Here is a 15,514-nt window from a genome sequence, read left to right on the forward strand (position 1 = left end):
TACTTCTTATCAAGTGATATTATAAACACCGAAGCTTATAAATACATCATGAAGTTCTTTTTGCTGTGAGCAGGTATATATGTATATGTACAGCATGAAAAATTGAATTTTAAACACAGGATCAATTGTACAAAATGGATTCTAATAGTAAGTGCTCTCTCAGTTCTGTGAGAACTAACTATAAAGTATAAAACATTATAAATTTTAAAAAGCAATGTAAACTACTACCCCAAAAAAGTTCAATGTTCTCCAGAGTCATGTGGATCAAATTCGGTCATGTATCAGTGAAGATCATATGACTGAAAAAAAGAAAGAAAAATACCTATTACTCGTGTTGCAAGAGGAAGCTGGGTGTCACTAGAAACTTTTGCAAGCTTTAGGAAAGGAACAGTTCAGTTCAGGAAAATCATCGTTTCTTGGATATTGTGAAGAAGGGAATTAGAGGAAGGAACATAGGCTCATCCATTTTACTCCACAAGGAAGAACTGAGAGAGGAAGAATGAGTCGTCTGTGCCTGGTGGAAAAATACACTCGAGGACAGTCCCTCTAGCCTGGAAATAGGTGGTTAAAACAAATTATTGACACTTGCTTGAAGGAGTGAAAGCAGGTAAGAAAATTTTTTATTTTTGAAGGCAATAAAAGTCATCCTAAAGGGGCGCGCGTGGAGACATGCAGTTAGAGGCGAGATATATAGAGGAACGGAAGACACGGACGTGTGAGGAGTCAATGAAAATGAATCAAACTGTTGATGTTAGGGTTAAAATAAAAGAAAACACAGCAAGAAGAGCTCGCGTTAAAGAAGCGATTAAAATGCGGGAGCACATTTACAATTTTTTTATCCCACCATTAAAATGGTCGCCTGCAGAAAGAGTCCTGTTTTCCCCCAGCACCTGAGAAGACACTTCTAAAAGTACAAATAAAAGGTGGAGTGAAAATACGAAATTTAGAGGTTGGTTTGGGGAACGATAAACCAAGCAATAGGTTGCCGGGCTACACTCTCCTGGCTCCCGAAGACCCCGGCGCTGCGCTTTCTGGCCCAGGGCTTCTTCATTGAAGAGCCAGACGCGGAGCCCGGCCCACAGTCGCTGGGAAACCTTCCGCTGCTCGCGGCTTCAGGGACTGGAGGAACAGTGGGCGGGAACCAACGCCGGGAACGCCGCCCCGGGCCCGCCCCGAGGCCGGGGGAGCGGGCGCCGCGGGCGGGTCCCGCGGGGTGGACGAGGGGTCGGCCGGGCGTCACCTCCGCGGACGAGCCACGTGCTCGCGGCCTGCAGCAGGGGGGCGCTCCGGGCCCCGGACCCGCCCGGGCTCGCTCCCGACCTCCTCCCGCGCGGGGTCCAGGCCGCCTCCTCGGGGCGCAGAGAGGCGGGGCCCGGCTCCCCGTTACCTGCAGCAGCCGCAGCTCCCGCCGCTCCCGGCCCGCCGGGAAACCCCGCGCGCTGAGGCTGCGCCCCGCTCCGCGCTCTCCCCCGCAGACCCCTCTCGTAGCCCGTCTCCAAGTCGGTGGGGCAGAGCCTGGTCCTGCGCTGGAGACCGTGACGTGAGTGGCCCCTGGAGAAGCTAAGGGTGATAAAACAGGCGGCCTCCCGGGGCCGGGGCCCAGAGCCAGGGCCCACCCCCTTCGGTGCTGTGCCGATGGGTTTTTGTTCTTGTTTTTCTTTTTATTTATTTCTCTTTTTCTTTTTCTTTTCTTTTTCAAACCGTTATATCGAGGGCTGACTTTCAGTAGATCGCAGCGGGGAACTGCTCTGCTCTGTACGAACCTCCCGACCCAGAAGCAGGTAATCTAGGGATGGTTTCGCACCAGGTTTCTTACTGACGTGCGGTGCGTCGCCGGCGAGGAGGCGTACCCCATGACTTTTAAAATGTGGCTGCTTCGTTGTTTGCAATTGTTAAGTGTGGGTTTTACTAGTTTGTTTTTGTTTTAGTTTTCAAAACAGGTAGAGGGTGTGGATTTTGTGAATGAGATTAACACCCCCGAGGTGCTAAGAGACATCGTTTCCTTCTGAACATAACCACTTGCTCAAAGCGCAGGTTCAGGGCGCAGCTTTTTTACTTATCTGGCATCAGCTTTTTATCTCACCCTTGTCTCACCCTAGACACGTGCGTGATGTGTTTGTTGCCTTAAAAAAAAAAATTAACCGCAGGATGCCACCCTTTCTTTTAGCCACCCTAGATGCAAGTGTGATGTGTTGCCTTTAAAAAATTAATCGCAGGAAACCACCCATTCCTTTAGCCTTCCATCAAGAAATCAACAGCACCAACTTTCAGCAGAGTAGACATCTTTACCAGATCAACTCTCGTCTCACTGAAAGACCAAAACCCTTTTCCCCACCCGTTCCTATAATAGGGCTTCCACCTGACTGTTAAGGCTGCTGCTAAACTGTACTTTTTTGAAATTCTGGTCTACTATTTCTCTCAAAGTCAAGAATGAAACTTTTCCATTCAGCTAATGCCTGTGTGTATTTTCTGTGCCGAGGGGGCATGGTGACAGGAGATTCAAATATGAATTAAATACAATTTCCATCATTCAGGAGCTCTATATGGAATGGATCAAAATATACTGAAACAGGTAACTAGGTACTGTGTGATTCAGGCTATATTAATTAATGAAGCAAAGTGACTAATTCACATAATATATTATCTAACCTAATAAGGTCTTTAGAATTATCACCCTATTGACTACATTTTTGCTATTTTTCTAGGGCATTCATAGAAGTTAGAAGATGTTATAGAGTAGGTCCTAGTCAGTGACCTAGGGCTAAGTTCTGGGGCCCATACCAAAGTTGCGGATGCTGGGTGTGGTCGTTTGGCTTTCACATCCATTCTCCCCTGTTCTAGAGTATTTTCTTGTCCCACAGAAACTGGAAAGCTAAAGGCATTTCTCAGACTCCCAGCTAGAGTTCTAGATGCAAAATTAGGGTGTGGTAAGTAGATGACTCATCTGAGGTTTTAAAGGCAGGCATGAGGCAGAAGCGAGCTGGCTTTTTTGTTTTGTTTTTTTGTTTTTTTTAGGTACTGGGCCCTCACGTCAGAAGCCAGTGCTCAGCCAAGCCACTTCGGTTCCCCAGAGTTGTTTTCTTTTATTTGTTTGCTTGTTGTTTTGTTGTTGTTGTTGTTTTAGGAGGACTCAAAAATCCTATGATATATTTGGTTCTATTTTAGGATTTTCTGTGATGTAAGCATTTTCATTATATTACAGATGAGGAAACTTGCCCAGACTAATTAAGTGACTTGCCCAAGATGCTCCAACTAGGAAGCAACAGGGCAAGGATTTACACTCAGGGTTTTCATCTCCATTTTCTACCTACTGCTTCCTTTCTACACATCATCCTTTGCTCCTGCAGTTTCTGTGCCTGAAATGATCTTAATCTAATTTTTTTATGAAACTATATTATCTCCCAAAGTAAGATTCAAGCATCAGTTGACCTCAGGCAGGCAGGGCAAAACCTCTTCCTCCCTTGTTTAACTCTATTTCTGCATCTGTCACATCATAATTAAATTACCTTAAGGTAACACTAAATGCTATAACAAAAAATTCCCCAAATCTCAGAAACTTAACACTATAGAAGCTTTTTTCTCACTCATGTTAAGTACAATCAAGTGTTCACCTGGTGGCCTTCTACTTAGTGATTCAGGAACTCAAACTTCTTTTACAGTATGGCTTTGAAGTTTTTAGTTTCTAGACAGTGGGCTGGAAAAGAGACTGTATGTAGAGAATTGCATGAGAGGTTTCTTAAAGGGAAGGACTGGAAGTAGAATACTTTATGTTCACATTCCATTGGCCAGAACTCAGTCTCATGCTACACTAACCTACAAAAGAGGCTGGGAGATATAAATTATTTGTTTACCCAGAAAGCAGAGAAAACTGGTTTTATAAACATATAGCAGTCTCTATCATGCTTTAAAGAACAAGGATGGCATTTTATTCATCTTTCTATTTCCTGTGCCTTACACACCATAGAAACCCAGTAAAAGCCTGTTAAACTTCACTAATAGTGCAGGATGAAGTTGCTCTCTCACATGCCTAAAATTAAAGCACTTGCCACACTTTATTGTGATTGCTAAGAAATTATGTATCATTCCCCTTCTAGTCTGCAAACTCTGAGTTAGGAACTTTGTCAGACTTGCTCATTTCTGAATCACCAGCACAAGGGCAATAGCATAGGAAGAGCTTATTAGATATTTGTCGAATGATGCTCAGAGAAAAAACTAGTGGGAGAATTAGGTTAAGCGTAATTAGGGAATACTAACTGAGAAGGTGACATATGAGCTAGATTGCGAATAACTAGTAAAAGTTTACCAAATACCGAAAGCAGGAAGTAAAAACCCAGGAAATGGTGGCAGTATTCTGCTGTTGTTATTGTTGTTTTGTTTGTTGCATGAGTAGAAATTTAGAAAACAATCAAATATCTATAAGGCCAACTTTTAAATTTCATTCAATATTAAAATACTACAATTGAATATCAGGGATGGGGAGGGGAATATATTAATATGCTTATATCATCTTTTCTCTTGCTTAAAAGAATGGTGGTGAAAAACTGGCACTGATTTTTAGGTACTAAAATGTTATTTTCCAGACATTTTTGAAAAATATAATTTAAAAAGGCAGTGTGCTCATGTTTAGTCCTCTATGAAGGTTTTAGACCACATCAAGAAACAAGGGTGGCACATGTAAACCAAAGATTTCTCATCACTACTTTTCACCAGAGCTTCTGAGAGCTGGCCATATGTCAAAATCACCTGTTGTATTGTGATTGCACTAAAAGCCATTGATTATGCACTTTTGATAGCAGCTACATACAGTGAGGGAAGCAAAGAGAGATTGAGAGGTGACGAATTTTCTTGTCTGTCTGTTTTTTGTTTATTACTATTATTACTGAAATAATGAAAATTCTCTAATAATGATTGGGATGATGAACATACTACAATATGATTATGGCAAGTGCCACTGATTGTGCTCTTTGGATGAATTGTATATTTATTAATATGCATCAATAAAATAGAATTGTTAAAAAAATAATCACCTGTTGCATTGGTTAGGATGTTTTTGGCTGAAAGTGGCTTCTAAGATTCAAGTTGACTTTTTCCACACAAGATTCTGGAGGTAACTGGTTCCAGGGTTTGTTTAATAGCTCAGTGATATCAGGGCTTGTTTTAGTTTCCCAACTGATAAAACAAATACCTCACAAGGAGTTGGCTTAAACAATGGGAATTTATTGGCTCATGGTTTTAAGGCTAGAAGAAATCTGAAATCAATGCATTCTCCCTGAAGACTATGGCATTTTGGGGCTGACTGCCAGTGACACTTGATTTTGGGCTCTTCTGTCACGTGGTTATGCACATGGCAGCACCTTTGCCTTTCTCTTCTGGTTGTGTTGACTCCCAGCTCCTGCCTGCTCCTGTGGCTTCTCCTTCTGTGTCTAATTTCCTGTGCTTGTAAGGACTTCAGCCATATTGGATTAAGGCCCATGCTTGCTCAGTTCGGGCACACCTAAACTGAAAATATTTTCAAAGGTTCTATTTACAAATGGGTTCACACCCATAGGACCAGGGGTTGGGATTAAACATGCTTTTAATAGGAGACATGATTCAATCCCTAACAGTTTGTTCTCTGGGCCCCAAAAAGACATGTTTTTCCTACATGGAAGATACATTCATTCCATCACAACTCCCAAGTGTTTTAAGCCATTTTAGAACAACCATTAAGTACAAAATCTCATCAAAGTCAGTTTTGGGTATGGTCCATCTATTCCTCTTTCTGATGGACCTGAGAAACCAAGAGAACAAGTTTTGTACTTCCAGTTTACAGTGGTGGGACAGGTATAGATATAAACATTCCTATTCCAGGAGGGAAACATTGGAAGGAAAGCAGGGGTCACCGTTCCCAAACAAGTCCAAACCCCAGCAGGGCAAGCTCCACTTGATTTTAATCTGAGAAACATCTGTGGATTGAGGTTTGGTCCTCTGGGCCTGATGGAGCGGTAGCCCTACCCCTTACAAGTGCTTGCACAGCAACCATGTTCTTCCCAAACACTGGGGTGTAGGCTCCACCCTGTCCAAGCACTAATGCCAAGACATAGGCCCCACCCTCTGAGTGGTGGCCAGGCTCTCCACAAATGCTGGAGCATAGCACCCCCCTCTACAAAATTGTGTTGGTGGCACTTTCTCTGAACAACAGGATACAAGGCCTGCCTCCTCCATCTGCTGCAGCAGATGGCTTTGTACCTACCAAAAGCAGGTACACATACATATGAGTGGGCCCACTCTTCACCCAACCTCATTTAGGTCCATACCTTTGCTTCTGTGGTTCTGCCCTTGAAGTCATTCTTCCTGCATTTCATTCCTTCTTTGCCCCTTTAAGTCTAGGTTGGCACTGGTTCTGTTCACACACATTTGGAAAAAGCCTTATCAGCTTTGTGTGCCGTTCCAGGGCATCCAAACCATAGGCAAGGATCCTTCCTGGATAACTGCATTTCCAATCCTGAATCCCACTTAGCTACTGGATCCATGCCAGCCACACTCTCTTTAGCAAAAGATTATTCCTTTAAATCCTTGTGGGGAGGCCTATGCCCTGGAGACTCACTTCCTCATGTTCAGGGAGATCCCTGGTAGAGTCACTTCTGACCCTAGTCTCCAAGCACACTATCTGGATAGGCTCAGCTTTTCCAAATCGTCAGTTGCTGGGTTTTTTGTGCTTATACTTCAATCCCCAATTTATTTCTTCTCTCTCTCTTTTTACTCTAAGCTGCAAGGAGAAACTAGGCTACACTTTCTATACTTAGCTTGGAAATCTCATCAGTTAAATATCCAAGTTCATCACTTTCGAGTCCTGCCTTCCATTTGACATCAGAACTCAATATCTCTGAGTTCTCTGTCATTTTGTAACAAGGATCACCTTTCTTCCAATTTTCATTAACACATTCACCATTACCTTCTAAAGCTTCGTGGAAATAAGGACTTTAGCATCCATGTTTCTACCAATGATATATTCAAACAATATCATCTTTCCCTATCAAGTGCCTCACAGTTCTTCCAGCTTCTACCCATTACCCTATTCTGGACACATTTCTACATTTTTAGGTACTTGTAATAGTAGCACACCACTTTCTAGTACCAAAAAGTGTTTTAGGGCTCAAAGTCACTTTCTCTCTGCTAATCTTGACTTTTTCTTCATGTGTAAATGATGGCTGCTAGAATTCCAAGAAATACAGTACAATGACCTCCCAACCCCAACTCCCCATCCCCACCCATTTTACACACAAGGGAATTTTAAGACAAAAAGATTTTTCCTCTTGCTTCTCTGTTTTTTTATTAACAAGGAAAATCTTACTCATTGACACCCAAAATCCTTACCTGCAAATTCCATTGGCAAAAAATGAATCATGTTCACCCCTAAACTAACAACTGGCAAGGAGGAATGGAGTTACAGAGGCTGCCTTAGACCAATTTGATTCATCCTTAGAGCTGTGGAAGGGACCCTCTGGCATACCTGAACAAATGGCTGTTGGGTAGGTAATAAGTAGTGTCTGTCAAACTTGGGAGGTTTAGGAACATTCCTAGGTTCAATCTCTGGGAATTATGATTTTAATGGGTCTAGAAATAATATTTATTTCTAGATTTTATATACATTTGCTTTTAGTGGGGAGAAAAATTAATGGAGAGAAAAGCTGGTGTTGGGTCCCTTCTTACCTCAGAATCATTTCCCTTTCCTCATATCTCATTATGTAGTATTTAACTTCATAATGATTCAACAAAATTACTATATCAATTAACCAAATAGAACAGCTGTTGTTTTCCTTAGGTAACTTGGCCCTTGTGGTAAGCACACCTAACAGTTTCAGATAAGATCATTCTCATTCAGGGAATCATTCTTAGTCATTTCAGTAATTATTTGTCCAGGAAAGTTTTTTTTTTAAAAAGATTTATTTATTTATTTAATCCCCTCCCCCCCGCCCCCGGTTGTCTGTTCTCTGTGTCTATTTGCTGCATCTTGTTTCTTTGTCCGCTTCTGTTGTTGTCAGCGGCACGGGAAGTGTGGGTGGTGCCACTCCTGGGCAGGCTGCACTTTCTTTCGCACTGGGTAGCTCTCCTTACGGGCGCACTCCTTGCGCGTGGGGCTCCCCTACGAGGGGGACACCCCTGTGTGGCAGGGCACTCCTGCGCGCATCAGCACTGCGCATAGGCCAGCTCCACACGGGTCAGGGAGGCCCGGGGTTTGAACCACGGACCTCCCATGTGGTAGACGGACGCCCTAACCACTGGGCCAAGTCCATTTCCCTCAAGGAAAGTTTTAAGCCCTGTGCTGCAGCCTGATCTAAATTCCTCACTGAGTTCCTTTCCAGAAATGAGCATTTTTAGAACAAAGTTGACAAGAAGAATTCACAGACTGGAAAGTTTCTGTGTGTCCTATATAGAAATGTTATATAACAATGTGAGTCAATACTTTCAACACATGCGTGAATCGACACCAAATGTAAGAGGTCCTTATTATTATAATCATTATAGAATACTTAATAAGCAGTCATGGTGGTGTTATTTCAAATGCATAGATATAGTACATAGTGATACTCTAGCAATATAAATAAATTCTTAGTAAGATTACTCCATTAAAGGTCAGCCTGTCCATATCCCAGACCAAAAAAAAAAAAAAAAAGATAGTTATCAGTCTTTCTCCATGTAATGATCTTTTAGCAGCAATTCATTTGATAGCAGTAAGCATAATTTACTTGACCAAGAGCCTATGAATATTTGCAAATGGATAATTATTTTTATTTCTCCCTGGAATATTACAGAAAGCACTTTTTTTCTTTCAATTTGTATTCTAGTAATATATGTATGACCTAAAATTTCCTTTTTTATTTTTAAGGATTTATTTTATTTATTTCTCCACCCACTTGTTGTTTGCACTTGCTGTGTCTGTTCCTCTTCCTTGTTTTCTTAGGAGGCACTGGGAACCGACCTGGGACCTCCGATATAGGAGGAAGGTACTTAATCACTTGAGCCATCTCTGCTCCCTGCTTTGTTGTGTCTTTCATTATGTTTTTCCTCATGTCTCTTGTTGTGTCATCTTGTTCCGTCTGCTCACCATGCCTGCCCATTGCGTCAGCTCACTGTCTTCTTTAGGAGGCACCAGGAACCGAACCACAGACCTCCCATGTGGTAGGCAGGAACCCAATTGGTTGAGGCACATCTGCTTCCCCAGAAAGCACTTTTAAACATTTAGACTAATAAATTACCTGGAAAAGAAAAGGCTGATTTAACAAATATCTCTCTGTATATAAAAGTATATTTATGGAGGTGATTTTCAAAATGTATTTCACTTGTATTGGCACCAGGTGAATGAATAGGGCTCTTGCAGCTTCACCTTTATCTGCTTTATTTGTTGGACTTCAGGATAAGGTTTCATTTTATGAAAGATTGTTGAATTTAAAAATATACAAAAACTACTGCAATAGAGCATTTTAGGCAATTCTGCATATTATTTGAAAGCCATAAACAAAAAATGACCTTAAATTGTGGCAGGTGGGATTAATTACCTACAATCAAATTACCAGATTGTTATCTATGAAAAATATTACCAAGGAAAACTACATAATTTTCTTTTCTCTAGCACTTTAAGAATTGCATAGATTCTTTTAAAATGTGTTTTAAAATTGCATGAGAATTTTTAAAAATTTTAATCCAGAGAATAAAAATGGAAGTCTAACCACTTTAGCTCCATTTCCCTTCCCAAGGGCAACTACTGTTAATAAGTGTTTCTTTTTCTATTTATTTATCTACATTTGTGCACATACATATAAATATACAAAACTTCTCATTCTTTATGTACAGTTTCCTCACAAATTTGGAGGAAAGATGAAGAAGACTGTTTCAAGATCATAGCTCTATGATTTTGATGGCATCTGTCCCTAATATTGGCAAATAAAGCTCAAATTAAGCCTCAGATAGTTTCTAGGTATGTAAATCAGTTCTGTAAGAATTTCTGAATACTACCCATCCTAAAAATCTGCATGAATGACTACCAGCTTTTGCATATATTTTTAAAAAATGCTTGACAAGTGGGCAATCACAACAGCCATAACAACCACATCCCTTGACTTACTTAAGTCAAACCTCATTCTTCGATTGAAATCGATGTTTGAGTCACAGAATTTTTTTTTAAGATTTATTTTATTTATTTATTTCTCCCCCACCTCATTGTTTGCCCTTGCTGTCTGCTCTCTGTGTCTATTTGTTGTTGTGCTCTCTGTGTCTGCTCATCTTTTTTTTTTTTAGGAGGGCACCAGGAACTGAAACCAGGACCTCCCATGTGGTAGGTGGGTACCCAACTGCTTGACATACCTGCTTCCCCCGAGTCACAGAATTTTGAGTAAATTGAGGTTATTTACTCAATTTTGAAATTTATGAAAATTTGGAATTTTCAGAAGGATAATTTTTTTCTAATACAATTAGTAGGCTCTGTATCAGTCTGAATAATACAATTTCTTGATTGAAAAAAAAACCTTTTGCTTCTGTGTGTAGGCACTTTCAGTGTTTACCTGAAATGTACCTTGCCTTCATAGTTCTTAGCATAATTTCTAATATATAAAAATTTCTCAAAGCATCTCAATGTAACTGGAATTTTTAAAAAGTAAAGCTCCTTGATTACTAGAAACTTAAGACATAGCTGGGTGGCAAGTTGTCACTTAGCCAATTAACTCATAATTCAGATTAAACAATATTTGTTTAAGGACATTCTGTGTTCATAAATTGGAAGACTATTAAGATATCAATTCTACCCAAAGTGATTTACAGATTCAACACCATCCCAAACAAAATTCCATCAACATTCTTTGACGAAATGGAAAAGCCAATCATCAAATTTAACTGGAATGGTAAGGGGCCCAAAATCACCAATGCCATCTATTCTTTCCCAATTGAGTGGTCTTTATCTTTTTTTTTTCAAGATTTATTTTTCATTTAATTTTCTCCCATTCCCCGCCCCCATTGTCTGCTCTCTGTGCCCACTCGCTGTGTGTTCTTCTGTGTCCGCTCACTTTCTTGTCATCGGCACTGGGAATCTGTGTCTCTTTTTGTTGCATCCTCTTGCCACATCAGCTCTCCATGTGTGCACCGCCACTCCTGGGCAGACTGTGTTTTTTTCGCGCAGGGTGGCTCTCCTTGCGGGACGCACTCCTTGCGCATGGGACTCCCCTACACGGGGGACACCCCTGCATGGTACGGCACTCTTTACCTGTGTCAGCACTCCGTGTGGACCAGCTCACCACATGGGTCAGGAGGCCCTGGGTTTGAACCCTGGACCTCCTATATGGTAGGCAGATGCTCTATCAGTTCAGCCAAATCTGCTTCCCTGGTCTTTATCTTCTTGTCAAAAATCTGTTGGCCATAAATGTGAAGATTGATCTCTGGACTCTCAGTTTGATTCCATTGGTCTAGATGTCTAATCTTGTGCCAGTACCAAGCTCTTTTGATTACTGTGGCTTTGTAGTAAGTTTTAAGATTGGGAAGTGAGTCCCCTAATTTCATTCTTCTTTTTGAAGATGGCTTTAGGAGGCTCTAGGAACTGAACCCAGGACTTCCCATGTGGGAGGCAGGTTGCCAAATGCTTGAGCCATATCTTGTACTGTACTATGTATTTTAATCCTAACAGAAAGATAGCTCTTTCTCAAAAGTTCCACTAAACACTCCAAAGCTGACTCTCATCAGCCAGGTAGGTATGGGCCACATGCTCATACCTGAAACAGTCAATGTTGGGGGTGAGGTGGAAGAAATTTCTTCCTAGGCCAGGCCTCACCTGAGCATGTGCTCCCTCTGAAGTATAGGGTAGAGCATGAGGCCTTAAGAGCCTCTCTGTGAATAAAGAGTAGAAACCTACTGCTAACGATTTTGTGACATTTCTAATGGCCCTGCAAAGATAATTTCTGCTTATTTTCTAACTTATTTGTCAAAACTGCCTTCTTAATAGGGAACATATTATAATTTTGAAACCCAATAATTATGAACGAGGTAAGTGAGCTGACATTTTCTTGATTTTCCTAAATTTGAGTGGTTTCTGAAATGAGACAGATAGTTTAAATGTACTTTTGGAAATGGAAATATACCAGAGAATAAAGAAACAGCTCAGCAGTTGTAAATTGTCTCACTGGATTTATTAAAATACTAGCATCTGATTTTTTATTTTACCTTTCTCTCTACAATGCCTCTACAATCTAAAATAAGTACTTTGACATCCATGATAGAGATTATAGGAGAATATGGAATTTTTTTGGAGTACAAAACTATATAAATTCCTGCAGACACCATGCCAAGTTTTAATTGTTTGTTTAAAAGGACTAAAATAAATTGATAAAATATGTTCTCAAAGGCTTTGTTTTAGCCAGTAGTTCATGTCTACTAGAAATGATAAATTATACTTGCTGGTTACTTAAAAAATATTCTTTCTAAGTGGCAAAATTGGCTGATTTTGAGAATTTGAAAAGGAAGTAATTTAAGTGACACTGCCCCAAAGTTTTTATGTAATTCTACTAAGGAGAAAGGTGAATAAATGACAGGAGTGAGTATTATATCCACCTAGTCAAGAAGCTGGCCTTCAGCAAAATATTAAACCCCCATCTGGAGAGTCCTGCTACTTTCTAAAATAGAATGGTGAAAATATCTGGAATTTATAGACAGTGCCCAATAAAAGAAAACTGGCCAATATGCCAAGCCTTCTAAATTAATGCTTGTACTTAGGAGCCTTATTCCTGTAAAATTGAAATTTAGCCTAACAATAACTAATGCCTAAGAGTTACTTCCTGAAAACCTACTTGTTACTCAAATGTGTCCTCTCTCTAAGCCAAACTCAGCAAATAAACTCACTACCTTCCCCCAACCCCGATGTGGGACATGACTCTCAGAGATGAGCCTCCCTGGCACCAAAGAGCCAACCAGTGATGCATTTGGAAAAAGGCATTGACCAAAAGGGAGAAACAATAAATACAAAATAAATACAAAATATAGCTAAGAGATTTCAAAGTGAGTCAGGAGACCATTCCGGAGTTACACTTATGCAGGTCTCAGACAAACCTCACTAAATGCCACAGTAAACAAAGCCTCAAACAAAAGTGCTGCTAACTGGGAAGCAGATGTAGCTCAACCAACTAGGCATTCACTTACAACATAGGACATCCAGGATTCAGGACCCAGTGCCTCCTAAAGAAGATGATCAGATACACACAGCCCTGCAATGAGCTAGACAGCCACACCTACTGCAGTGAGCTAGATGCCGCACCTGCCATAATGAGCAGATGCCTAATGAGTAGATGCCACAAGCCAGTAGACATCGCAGTCCATGGGGAGTGAATGTGGCTCAGGTCGTTGTGCAGGCACCTCCCATGTGGGAGGTCCTGGGTTTGGTTTCTGGTGCCTCCCAGAGAAGACAAGCAAACAATGAGTAGACAGATGAGAGAATCATCTGGAGGAGGGTCAGATAAGTATAAATAAGTAAATCTTTTTTTAAAAAGTGCTCATAAGGGCTTTTGGAACATCTGGACACTACAGGCAAGGCACACAACCCTATGAAATCAGCATCCTATTGTTGAGACTTATTTTGGAATATATGATAGTCTGTTTCCCCAATATAACATAGTTAAACTCATTTACAATGTCCCTACTCATGATTTTTCTACCCCTTTTATTTGAACCTATAATTATCACTATACCATTAAATATATGTCTCAGAGACTTACATCTTTGGTATGTTCATATGCTGTTTTAGGGCTGAACCGCAGTAGAGTTCTTCAGACTCCCCCAGAACAAATAACAAAATGATAATGATGGACAAGTCCCATCCCCAAAAACAAAGAATATCCACAATTGCAAGCAAAACAGTTCCTTCCATCTTACCCATATCTAAGCTCCCTCTCAGTCTGAAGCATAATGGACATCATAACAACTTCCTCAAGATTGAGGAATGAACAAACATAAGGGTAAAGTACAAACATGGACCAATGTAGATTTGTTGTTCTTGTAGTTATTTGCATGTGGTAACAGAAAAACTTATAACATTGATAAACGATAGTGGTTATTAGAGGTTCTGAGGAGAAGGTGGGAAGATTGGATGGAACACAGGTCATTTTTAGGACATTGATTTGTTCTATATGATACTGCAATGATGGATACATGTCATTATACATTTGTCAAAAACCTGTAAAACTGTACAGCACAAAGTATAAACAATAATGTAAACTATAGACCTTGGTTGGTAGCAATGCTTCAGTATTGGTTCATAAATTGTAACAAATGTGCCACACTAATGTAAGATGTTATTAACGGGAAAATGTGGATGAGGAAGGGGATGGGTTATATGGGAATCCCCTATACTTTCCATGTAATTTTTCTGTAATCTAAAACTTTTCTAAAAATAAAGTTTATTATTACAAAAAAAAAAAAAGTTGGCCTTGACAAAAAGAGGTGAAAAGCATGATAAAAGAAAATCAATGGGATTAAGTAGTAAATTCATCAATATTGGGGTGACCTGGTTTTCCTTAATAGGAAAAACAAAAAAGATTCTAAAGAGATTTATGGTAATCAGAGGGAAGGAATGCCAATGTTTAACAATAGCCAACAATATTGAATGCTTGTTATGTGTATAGTTGGAACTATTCTTATCTCCATTTTATAGATGAGGAATCAGTCACAAAGAGGCAAAGTAATTTGTAGATGATGGACTTGGAATTCATACGTAGGTCTGTCCAACTCCCAAGCCCTCATCATTTACCATGATATTAAGGAGTTATTCCCTAAAAAGGTGAAGGCCAAGTGCCGTGGTTTGGGATTGATCTTCCATGCCTCACTCTCTGACCTTATTTCCCTTTGCTCTTAGATTACCAAATGTACCACGTTTCTCCTTACTCTTGCTTTTCATGCTTCAGTACCTTCAATACCAGCATTCTCTGAGCCCAACCTTTTCCTGGCAAAATGCCTCTCTTCCTCATTATTATTCTAAATTTTGGAGTGAGTTTTTAAATTTAAAAAATTATATATAATGCATATATAAAATTATATATAATGCGTAATATATAAATATTGTATAATATATTACACATCTTATACATACATACATATATATTATTATCACACAAAATAAAAATCAACCTGAGGTTTTTTGAGATTTAACTCTTGTTAACATTGTGCTTTGTGGGGAGGAAAAATGGTGGTGGTGGTGGTGGTGGTGATAATATGAAAAGCCTATCATTTTCTATAAAATTTTAAACGCAAACATCTCAGCACTTTGTTAAACTGAAAAAATTATTCCTTGAGACAGGAGTCCTATGTAATAAATCTGGGTTTCTAGGTCCTAGCATAGTGTTTGGTCCATATTAGGTACTTAAATATGTGTTAAATTAGATTTTCCCTTCTCTAACATAATCTTCTTTGGTTCTACCAAGGTTTGTAGTTCGTACCTCTATTATGTTTACCACACTTGTGTTATTTAAGAATTAGGTTGGTTACTAGTATGGTATGTGAATGT

The 15,514-nt window shown here is 40.0% G+C and overlaps 1 protein-coding gene across 2 annotated transcripts in view; it reads left to right on the plus strand.

Annotated features, from left to right (window-relative positions):
* Positions 1-1,692: 1,692 nt before the first annotated feature.
* LOC101438747 (sodium/hydrogen exchanger 9B2) overlaps positions 1,693-15,514 on the plus strand; it is a 50,688-nt gene continuing 36,866 nt past the window's right edge. For both annotated transcript variants that reach the window (XM_023590625.3, XM_023590626.3), the window contains exon 1: positions 1,693-1,781. The gene's annotated coding sequence lies outside the window, so the exon portion shown is untranslated. The remainder of the gene's footprint in view (positions 1,782-15,514) is intronic.

The sequence above is a fragment of the Dasypus novemcinctus genome, chromosome 1, assembly GCF_030445035.2.
Source record: "Dasypus novemcinctus isolate mDasNov1 chromosome 1, mDasNov1.1.hap2, whole genome shotgun sequence".
Lineage (NCBI taxonomy): Eukaryota > Metazoa > Chordata > Mammalia > Cingulata > Dasypodidae > Dasypus > Dasypus novemcinctus.